Below are 12,268 nucleotides of genomic sequence, written 5' to 3' on the forward strand. Positions count from 1 at the left end.
CAGAGAACTAAAATAGCAATAACTGAAGTTTGGGTGACTGTTTAGAGAAAACAGTGGAATGCAGTAAGACAGACAAGGGAACCCCACAGGACACAGGGACAGTGATGGCAGTGTAAAGAATGCAACTGGTAGCCTCCAGCCTGAGAGAGGAATTTCCATTCGAGGGGGAAAGGGTAAATGGGAGATCACCAGCAGATGCCATCTCCAGAGATACAGGACATAAACAACAGGAGCTCCAGAAGGGACCCACGACTGTCACAGGCTTGGATCCCAGCAAGGTGAGCCACCAGAGTATACACAGTACTTTGTTCCTCAGAAGGAACAAACATTGTGTCCCCAACACCCACAAGATAGGCTGTAGCAGTATAATACCATTTTGAAAAATTAGTCATAATGAAATACGGAATGCCATAAGGGATAGGAGCCCTTGTATGTATCCTTCCTTAGAACCCCTAAAACAGTCCAGTATACTAGCAGATCTGCTGCCTCAGTGACCCAGTCTTTACTTTCTTCCCCAGAGATATCCCATCACACTAGCAAAAGAACTGCAGCCTTAAAAACCCAACAGGATGCAATATCAATAGTTACTCTATCACTTTAACCCAAGAAGTGTCTTACACTGTGTGACAGGTGGTTCAGTACAGCAGAAGGAATGAAAAAATCAACAACAGAACATCAGTTACTGCGCTAGAACAAATGGACCAGACATTTAAGGAACATTCCCAACAATACCACTGGAATACATGCTTTTCATCAACACATGGAACATTTCCATATATAGAATTAACAATACATTATTGAAGAAGTCAATTGGAAAATTAAGGGCTGGTTTTATGGCATAGCAGGTGAATTCACCGCCTGAAACTCTGGCAATCCACGTGGGCACCAGTACATGCCCTGGCTGCTCTTTTTTCAATCAAGCTCCCTACTAATGGCCTTGGAAAAGCAACTAACAATAGACCAAGTGTTTGTGCCCATGGCACCCATGTGGATGAAGCTCCTGGCTTCAGACTGGCTCAGCCTTGGCCGTCGCAGCCATTTCATAAGTGAAGTGAACCAGCTAGTGTCTCTTTCTCTATAATGATGCCTTTCAAATAAATAAACCTTTTAAAAAGAGACATGTTAAACAAGTATTCAAAAAAAATGAAAATGGAAAGGCAACATACCCAAATGCCTATAGTAAAAATTTAGAACTATATCAAATAACCTATTATGCAACCCAAGAACCTAGAAAAAGACCAAAACCAAAGTCAGGAGAAGGAATGAAACAATATACATCAGAATAGGATAATAGAAATCAACGAGAGAGAGGAAGAAAGAAAGAAAACAAATGTTGGCTCTTTGAAAAAAACCACAAAATTGATAATCCTTTGTATAGACTAAGGTAGTAAGGAGACAGAGATAAATGAGCAGACATCAACAAGGAGATATAACTGATAAGCAAGAACACAAAGGATCATTAGGTACCATGAAAAATAATATGTCAACAAACTTGAAAGCCTAGAAAAAATGGATAAATCTCTGCAAACAAATAACTTCCTAAGACTAAATCACGAAGATACAGAAAACCTAAACAGGCCAATTGTCAGTAAAAAGACTAAATTGGTTATAAAAATTTTCCATGTAAATAAAATCCCAGGATCAGATGGCTTCACTACTAAATTCTACCCAATTTTTAAGGAAGAACTCACATCAATTTCAGGGGCGGGGGAGGGCTGGTGCTATGTTGTAGCAGATAAAGCACTGCCTGCAGTGCTGGCATTCCATATGGGCACCGGTTCATGTCCCGGCTGCTCCAATTCCAATCCAGCTCTCTGATGTGGCCTGTGAAAGCAGAAGATGGCCAAAGTCCTTGGGCCACTGCGCCTGCATAGGAGACCTGGAGGAGGTGCCTGGTTCCTGGCTTTGGATTGGCATAGCTCCAGCCATTGCAGCCAACTGGGGAGTAAACCAGTGGATGGAAGATCACCCACTCCCCCGCCTCTCCTTCTCTGTGTAACTCTTTCAAGCAAATCAATAAGTATTTTTTTTAAAAAAAAAAAAGACAAAATATATAACAAGAGAATGAAAGATCAATATCCCTAATGACCACAGATACAAACATTCGCAACAAAACACCAGCGATTGAATCTCAGGGAAGAGAGAGGAAGAAAACTGCAGAGGAAACTCCACTCAAATTACAGACACTGGGTTTCTGTGGAGGGTATGGATATACCTCATGAACACAGACAAAACACAGAAGACCATCAGCCAAGAGCCTCAGAACCAGCTTTGGAAAGAGATGAAACAGACTACAGCAGCCCAAGCTACTGGCGATAAAGCTACGGGAAGAGCCTGGCTTGAATCTGGCTTGGAGCCCTGTGGGGGACAGTTTACCTGCCAACCTAGAGGGAAAAAAAAAAGATCATGCTTCTATTTCCTTGACCACCCAGCACCGGTGTCCTGATACTAGCTGAGAGAGGGTGGACACTTTAACCATACTTAACAGCTGTGCCAGCTCATGTCAGCATGCCCAGCAGCTGCTGAGAGAAGATGCTGGGAGAATTGACAGGGGGCTGGGTGCTCGTGACTGTGGGAGTCTTACGTGCCAGGACTGTGAAAATACTGGCTGTGTGGGAGGGCGCAGGGTGTGGCTGGGACTCTGGGCAGTTACTGTGGGTGGCTCCACACACTCATGGCTCTCTGATTCCCTGGTGAGGGTCATTGCTGTGGAATTCATGCTCAGACTGAGAATTGCACAGATCATTTGTATGATGCCTGTGGCAGCATAGACAAATATTGCACCCACTGGGGCTAGCATCCAGGCACTGGTCTCCTAGTAGGAGAGAAGGTGAGTATGAGACTATATAAACAGAGCTGACCAAACCCTCTCCTCTGATTAAAAAAAAAGAGAGAAATTTACCACACCCAACTTGGGTGTCACATTGGATATTCCCCTCACCCTGAAGCTCTGAACAGAACTCCCTGGCCACCACCAGCACATACATCTAGATATTCACTGAAAGAGTAGACACTAATAAGCCACAGAAGAACTGTCCAAAGAGAAAAGCCATCAGAGGAGGGGGAAAAAACAACCTTACATTATAAGTGTCTCCACAAGTGCCTAAAAATAAATGCAGATATTCAAAAAACAAGAATAAGGAAAATAACATGACACCCACAAAAGAACACAATACTTCAATACTAAAATTTGAAGATGAACAGAATGAAAAAATGCCAGAAACAGAATTCAAAAAATTAATCATAGGATTACTTATAAGTAATAGAAGAAATCCATACAGGAGACGAATGGAAATTTTTCCCATGAAATTGAGATTTTAAACTGGAAAACATCATGCTGAGTGAAATAAGCCAGTCCAAAAGGGACAAATATCATATGTTCTCACTGATTGGTGACAATTAACCAACCACAAAAAAGGAAACCTGTTAAAGTGAAATAGACACTATAAGAAACAATGACTTGATCAGCCCTTGTCCTGACTGTTGAGGAACAACTATTTTATTACTTTTAGTATTTTTTTGTTCTACTTAATATCATGGGTTGAATTCTTTAACAATTATTCTTAGGCATTTAAATTTAACTGAAAAGTGATCTCTGTTAAATATGAGTGGGAATAAGAGAGGGAAGAGATGTACAGTTCAGCACATGCTCACTCAGCCTTACCCCTAATGGTAGAGATAGAAACATGCAAGGGGATTCCAATTCAATCCCATCAAGGTGGCATGTACCAATGCCATCTCACTAGTCAAAAGTGATCAGTTTCAGTTAATAAATGATCATAATGATAGGATTAAGTGTCAAAGGGATCACATAAACAAGACTAGTGTCTGCTTATACTAACTGATAGAATTAAAAAGGAGACAACAATCCAACATGGGAAGCAGGATACACAGCAGACACAGAATGGCAGATGTCCTAAACAGCATTCTGGCCTCAGAATTAGCCCTTAAGGCATTTGGATCTGGCTGAAAAGCCCATTAAAGTATTTCAAGCACTGAAAGCCAAGACACTCTGGCAAAAAAAAAAAAAAATTACCTAAATGAAAGATCTCTGTGAGTGAGATCCCAGTGGAAAGAACGGGGCCATCAAAGAAGGAGGTACCTTTCTCTGAAAGGAGAACTTCCACTTTGACTATGGCCTTGTCTAAAAAAATCAGAGTTGGCAAACTCAAGAGGTTTCCATACCCTTGACAATTCATGACAAGAGCCTTGGATGATTACTTACGGCATAAATAAGAGTGTCATAAGACATGGGCCAAGGACCTCAATAGACATTTTTCGAAAGAGGAAATCCAAATGGCCAACAGACACATGAAAAAATGTTCAAGATCACTAGCAATCAGAGAAATGCAAATCAAAACCACAATGAGGTTTCACCTCACCCCGGTGAGAATGGCTCACATTCAGAAATCTATAACAGCAGATGCTGGAGAGGATGTGGGGAAAAAGGGACACTAACCCACTGTTGGTGGGAATGCAAACTGGTTAAGCCACTATGGAAGTCAGTCTGGAGATTCCTCAGAAACCTGAACATAACCCTACCATACAACCCAGCCATCCCACTCCTTGGAATTTACCCAAAGGAAATTAATTTGGCTAATAAAAAAGCCATCTGCACATTAATGTTTATTGCAGCTCAATTCACAATAGCTAAGACCTGGAACCAACCCAAATGCCCATCAACAGTAGACTGGATAAAGAAATTATGGGACATGTACTCCACAGAATACTATATAGCAGTAAGGAACAATGAAACCCAGTCATTTGCAACAAGATGGAGGAATCTGGAAAACATCATGCTGAGTGAATTAAGCCAGTCCCAAAGAGACAAATATCATTTGTTTTCCCTGATCGGTGACATCTGAGCACCAAAGGGTAAACCTATTGAAGTGAAATGGACACTATAAGAAACAATGACCTGATCAGCTCTTGTCCTGACTCTAGATGTACAATGTAATACTTTATCCTTTTTAGTATTTGTTGTTCTTGTTCTAGTACTAGTGGTTGAACTCTGTAATTAACACACAATTATTCTTAGGTGTTTAAATTTTAACTGAAAAGTGATCCCTGTTAAATTTCAGAGTGGAAAAAGAGAGGGAGGAGATGTACAATTTGGGACATGCACAATCAGTCTTGCCCCAAATGATGGACTTAGAAATGTGCCAGGGGATTCCAATACAATCCCATCAAGGTGGCATGTACAAATGCCATCTCACTAGTCCAAGTGATCAATTTCAGTTCACAATTGATGGCTCTGATAGGTCAAAGAATCATAGGGATCACACAAACAAGACTAGTGTCTGCTAATACTAACTGATAGAATCAAAAAGGGAGAGAACGATCCAACATGGGAACCGGGATACTCAGCAGACTCATAGAAGGCAGATGTCCTAAACAACACTCTGGCCTCAGAATCAGCCCTTAAGGCATTTGGATCTGGCTGAAGAGCCCATGAGAGTATTGTAGGCATGGAAAGCCAAGATACCATGGAAAAGAAAAAAAGAAAAAAAAGAAGACCTAAATGAAAGATCTCTGTGAGTGAGATCCCAGTGGAAAGAACGGGGCCATCAAAGAAGGAGGTTCCTTTCTCTGAAGGGAGGAGAGAACTTCCACTTTGACTATGACGCTATCGGAATAAGATCAAAGTCAGCGAACTCTAAAGGCTTCCATAGCCCTGGCAACTCATGACTAGAGCCTAGGGAGATTACTGACGCCATGAACAGGAGGGTCAAATTGTTAAGTCAGCAACAGGAGTCACTGTGTACTTACATCCCATGTGGGATCTGTCCTTAATGTGTTGTCTAATGTGCAGTGATGCTATAACTAGTACTGAAACAGTATTTTTACACTTTGAGTTTCTGCCTGGGTACAAACTGATGAGATCTTTACTAATTATATACTGAATCGATCTTCTCTATATAAAGATAATTGGAAATGAAAAAAAACCTGGTGTTAAATTGGAAATGGCATAGAAAATTAATTTTTTAAAAAATATTATGTAGGATCTCTGTCTTTAATGTGCTGTACACTCTTATTTAATACTATAACTAGTACTCCAACAATATTTTTTTTTCACTTCGTGTTGCTATATGGGGGCAAACTGTTGAAATCATTACCTAATATATACTAAACTGATCTTCTGTATATAAAGAGAATTGAAAATGAATCATGATGTGATTGGAAGGGGAGAGGGAGCAGGAAAGGGGAGGGTTGTGGGTGGGAGGGAAGTTTTGGGAGGGGGAAGCCATTGTAACCCATAAGCTGTACTTTGGAAATTTATATTCATTAAATAAAAGTTTAATAAAAATAAATAAATAAATAAATAAATAAGAGTGTCAATTGTGAAATCAACAACAGGAGTCACTGTGCGCTTACTCCTCATGTAGGATCTCTGTCCTTAATGTGTTGTGCTATGTGAATTAATGGTATAACTAGTACTCAAACAGTACTTTATACTTTGTGTATCTGTGTGGGTGCAAACTGTTGAAATCTTTACTTAATACATACTAAATTGATCTTCTGTATATAAAGATAATTGAAAATGAATCTTGATGGGCTGGTGCTGTGGCTCACTTAGCTAATCCTCCACCTGCGGCACCGGCACCCTGGGTTCTAGTCCCAGTTGGGGTGCCGGATTCTGTCCCAGTTGTTCCTCTTCCAGTCCACCTCTCTGCTGTGGCCCGGGAGTGCAGTAGGATGGCCCAGGTCCTTGGGCCCTGCACCCTCATGGAAGACCAGGAGGAGACACCTGGATCTTGGCTTCAGATCAGCACAGTGTGCCAGCATTAGCTGCCATTTGGGGGGTGAACCAACGGAAGAAAGACCTTTCTCTCTGTCTGTCTCTCTCACTGTATAACTGCCTGTCAAAAAAAAAAAAAGAAAATGCATCTTGATGAAGAATGGGATGGGAGAGGGAGTGGGAGATGGGATGGTTGCAGGTGGGAGGGAGGTTATGGGGGGGAAAGCCACTATAATACAGAACTTGTACTTTGGAAATTTATATTTACTAAATAAAATTTTAAAAAATAGAAATTGATATTTTAAAGAGATTAAAAATGAAATATGACAAATGAATAGTTCAGTATCACACAAAAAAATGTGGTGGAAAGCCTTAACAACAGACTCAGTCAAGCCCAAGAAAGAATATCCAGTTTGAAGACAAGTCTCTGGAAATTTTACAGTCAGATCAAAAAAAAAGAAAAAGATAAAAGAAATTAGAAAACTTAAAAACAGTGTTGGAGATTTACAGGATTCTATCAAACAACCCAACATACAGGTCTTATCAGTTCCTGAAGGAAAGGATACAGAAAATGAATTAGAACACCATTATTGTGAAATAATTATATTAAAAAAATCACTCAATTTGGAGAAAGGGATGGCCAACCACAAGAAGCACAAAGAATTCCTAACAACCGTTACCAGAAAAGATTTTTACAATAATACATTGTAGTCATACTTTCCACATTAAAACATAAAGAAAAGATTCCAAAAAAATGCAAGAGAGAAATACCAGATTACTTTCCTATGATTGGAATTGAATCTCCAATTATACTCATAGTGGACACCTCATCAGAAACCCTACAGGCTACAAGAGAACAGCAGGGTATATTCTAAGTTTTAAGAGAAAAAACCAGTCAACCTAGTACACTGTACACTGCAAAGCTCTCATTTATGAATGAGAGGTGAAATAAGGACCTTCCATAACAAACAGAAACTGAAAGAATTTTTCACCACTTGTCCTGCCTTACAAAACTTGCTTAAGAATGTGCTACATACAGAAGCATGGTCATCACTGTGAAAGAAGGCAAAGGCAGAAAATCTCCCAGTAAAAGTACAAAGGAAATCCAAAGTAAACAATAGCAATATTTATGGGAATATGGCAGTACCACATCATTACTTATCAATAATCACCTTGAATGTAAATGGCTTCAACTTTCCAGTTAAAAAATACAGGCTGGATGAATGGATTAAAGAACAAGACCCATCTATTTGCTGCCTACAAGAAACTCAACTCACCAACAAAGATACATAGACTGAAAGTGAAAACACAGAAAAAGATATTCCATGCTAACAGAAACAAAAAAAGAACTGGTATAGCCATCCTAATATCAGACAAAATAGAAAAAAACTGCTAAGAGAAAAAGAAGAGCACCACATAACGATTAAATGATCAATTCAACAGGAAAATGTGACTATAATAAATGCATATACATTCAACTACAGGGCATCTGGCTTCTTAAAAGAAATGTCAATGGAACTAAAGGGAGACAAAGAATCCAATGTAATAATGGGGGATTTCAATACCCCACTTTCAGCAATGGACAGATCAACCAGACAGGAAATCAGCCAGGAAACTAAACAGTCAATCAACACTATAGACCAAATGGGCTTAATGGATATCTACAGAACTTTTTATCCTACACCAATGAACTAACTCCAATCCTTCTCAAGCTATTAAAAACAACTGAAAGGGAGGAAATCCACCCAAACTCCTTTATGAAGCCAGCATCACCTTAATTCCTAAACCTGAAAAAAGGCAGTACAGAGAAAGAGAACTACAGACCAATTTTCCTGATGAATATAGATGCAAAAAAAAAAAAAAAACTCAAAATATACTAGCCAATCAAATGCAATGACAGATCAGAAAAATCATTCACCCACATTAGTGGGATTTGTCCCTGGTATGCAGGGATGGTTCAACATTCTCAAATCAATGTGATACATCACATTAACAAACTGAGTTATCTGAACCCTCATGTTTTTTCAGCTCAATTCACACTATCTAAGATACAGAATCAACCCAATGTCCATCAACTGAAGACTGGATAAAGAAATTATAATATATGTACATCATGACCTACTACACAGCAGTAAAAAAAAAAGTTAAATCCTGTCCTTTGCAACAAAATGGATGAAATTGGAAAACAACATAATTAGTGAAGTAAGCCAATCCCAAAAGAACAAATACCATGGTCTCCTTGATCTGTGATAACCAACAGAGCACCTAAAAAGTAATCCATATAAGTGAAATTGATACTTTGAGATGCAATGACTTTGAACACTCCTTGTCTCAACTGTTGAGGAACTGGATCTCCACATGTAGAAGTATGAAGCAAGACCTATATTCACACCTTACACCAAAATCCACTCAAAATGGATCAAGGATCTAAATCTATAACCTGAAACCATCAAATTATAAGAGAACAATGGAGAAATTCTGCAAGTCTTTGACAAAGGCAAAAAGTTCTTTGAAAAGACCCCAGAGGCACAATCAAAGCCAAAATTGACAAATGTGTTTAAATCAAGTTGAGAAGCTTCTACACTGCAAAAGCAGCACTCAGCAATGTGAAAAGGCAACTGACAGTATGAGAAAAAATATTTGCGAAATATGCCACTGATAAAGGATTAATTTCCAGAATATATGGAGATCAAGGGACAAGTACCAAATGCTCCCCCCTATCTGTGGTAAGTAGAGTACCTAAAAGGTAATTTATAGAAGTGAAATTGATGCTTTGAGATGCAATGACTTTGAACAGCCCTTGTCTCAACTGAAAAGGAACATTGTTTCATACTATTCATTGAAATCTTTACTTAATATAGGGTTGATCTTACATGCATAAAGTTAATTTAAAATAGATTCTAGTAAGAAGTAGGAATGAGATTGGGAGAAAGAGGAAGAAGGGTGGGAGTGCAGTTGGCAGAGTTCCAGTGCATGGAAGACTTCTCTGTCTCTACCTCTCTCTGTAACTCTTTCAAATAAACAAATCTTTAAAAAAAAAAAAAGATTGTTGAAGGAATAGAAGAAAATATTTTCAAACTATTTACCTGACAGAGGATTAATATTCAGAATACAAAAGGAACACAAACAACTCAACAATATGGCTAGGAAACAGGCAAAGGATCTGAAGAGAAACTTCTCAAGAGAAACACAGATTGAGGTCAGCACTGAGGTGTCGCAGGTTAAGATGCTGCCTATGATGTTGTCATACCATAAGGGTATTGCTTTGAGTCCCAGTTCTGTACTTCTTATATAGCTCCCTGCTAACACACGTAGGAAAGCAGATGGCCCAAGTGTTTGGGCCTCTGCACCCAAGTTGTAAATCCAGGTGCAGTTCCAGACTAAGCTTTTGCCTGGCCCAGCCCAATCAATGTGATATCCTGGGAAGTGAAACAGTGGATGGAAGCTTGCTCTCTCTCTCTCTCTCACCATTAATTGTCTTTCAGATAAATCTTTAAAAAGCAAAAGAAACACAAATTGCCCAAAACCACTCAGTATCACTAACCATCAGTTAAATGCAAACCAAAAACATGAGATATTATCTCAATGCATTAGAATGGTAAAACTACGTGTGAAACATGCAAGTAAATTCCTGCATAGCAGGCAGACACTTAACAAACCACTAGGGACAGAAATGAGCCCTTGTCAATTTATTGCAGGAACAGAAACTGAGTCCTTAGCAAAAAGACAGTGAGCTGTTTGAAAACCAGAAATTCTTTCACAGGTCATTAAGAGAGTAAATATTCAATGCTAAGAATTCTGGATGAGATGACGCCATAAACAAGAGTGTCAATTTGTTAAGTCAACAACAGGATTCACTGTGCACTTACTCCCCATGTGGGATCTCTGTCCTTAATGTGTTGTTCAATGTGAATTAATGCTATAAGCTTTGGAAATTTATATTTATTAAATAAAAGTTAAAAAAAAATTCTGGATGAGAAAAAAGTCTAATCCTCTGCTATGATTAGGTATGGATACTAAAGTCTCACTACTACAGTGCTGTAATATTCTCAAGTTGAATCTATAAATCTATAAATAATTGTTCACAGCAGCATTTTGCAAACACCAGAAAATATGAACAAAACATTCACAATTCAGAGTAAAAAAAAAGTGGTAAAACCATAAAATGGAATATATAATCCAAGCATAAAATGGAATTATGCACAGATTTACTTAACTGAATATATAAGGAGACTCCAAAAATTTGAGGACATATTAATTAAAAGCTAAAAATAGGGGGCAGCATTGTGGCATAGCAGGTAATCCACAGCCTGCAATGCCAACATCCCATATGGGCACCAGTTTGTGTCCCCGCTGCTCCAATTCCATTCCAGTTCCCTGGTAATGGCCTGGGAAATGCAGTAGAAGATAGTACAAGTCCTTGGGCTCCTGCTACCCATGTGGGAGACCCAGATGAAATTCCTGGCCTAGTTCTGGCTGTTGCAGGTATCTGAGGAGAAAACTAACAGATACTAACAGATGGAAGATCTATCCCTCTCTGCTTTAACTCTTAAAGATCTTAAAAAAAAAAAAAAAAGTTAAAATACTAGAAATAGAGACAATATAAACTTCATTTCTCAACATCACCTCCATTAAACTCTGGACATTTTGTAATTGATAATAGAAATTTAATTCATCTCTAAAGAACTGAGAGTCCTGGGAAATCAATGATTTCTTTTTCTTCTTTTTTTTTTCTCTTTTTTTTTTTTTTGACTTAGTAAATGAACAAAAATGGATGGGGTTTGAAAAGTGTTTCAAGTCAGAAAACAAAATAGGATTCAAGCCAAGACTATAAGGTGGATGGCTAATGATTTCCCACCAAAATTCCAACAAAATCTCCTTTGTTTGATGACAGGAGCATTAGCAAAGAGAACTCTGGTAAAAATTTCCCAGGTTTTTTTTTTTTTTTTTAATTTTGGCTAAAATTTTCAAACACTCATAATAAATAGATATTGTCATTCCTTGGCCCTCCAGAAAAGTCAACAAGGAAAATTCCTCACGCATTCAAAAAATGTGTCCATGGTATTTGCTTTTGAGTCATCTGCTTTTGCTTTGAATAGACCACTGTATCTACCTCTTGGTAGTCACTGATTTGAGTATGCTTTGTATTCAGGATATAGGTAATGCCATGCTGGAGTCCACCATAAGTCTTCAAAAAAAAAAGTCTTAATTTCGCTTATTTAAAATTTCCATTAATTGCTTTGCTTGTCTTTAGTTACCTTGAGTTTAATAGTTTTGGCATTCATCAAACAGAAAACTAGCTTGTCAGAATGGTGTATGCTGAATCAACTGCAATATCTATTTTGTTATTAATTTTTCTGCTATTGATCATCAGTTCTCCTCAATGAGGGAATATGATTAATCTTTAAAGAAGAAATTGTGGACAGTGTGCTGCTTTAGGGCTTCATTTTCAACATCTTGTCACTTCTTAAAACTAATTACCTGTTTATAAATTGTTTATGTTTTGGGGGCATTGCCCACACTTTTTGT

Source organism: Lepus europaeus, chromosome 11 (assembly GCF_033115175.1).
Source record: "Lepus europaeus isolate LE1 chromosome 11, mLepTim1.pri, whole genome shotgun sequence".
Taxonomy (NCBI): Eukaryota; Metazoa; Chordata; class Mammalia; order Lagomorpha; family Leporidae; genus Lepus; species Lepus europaeus.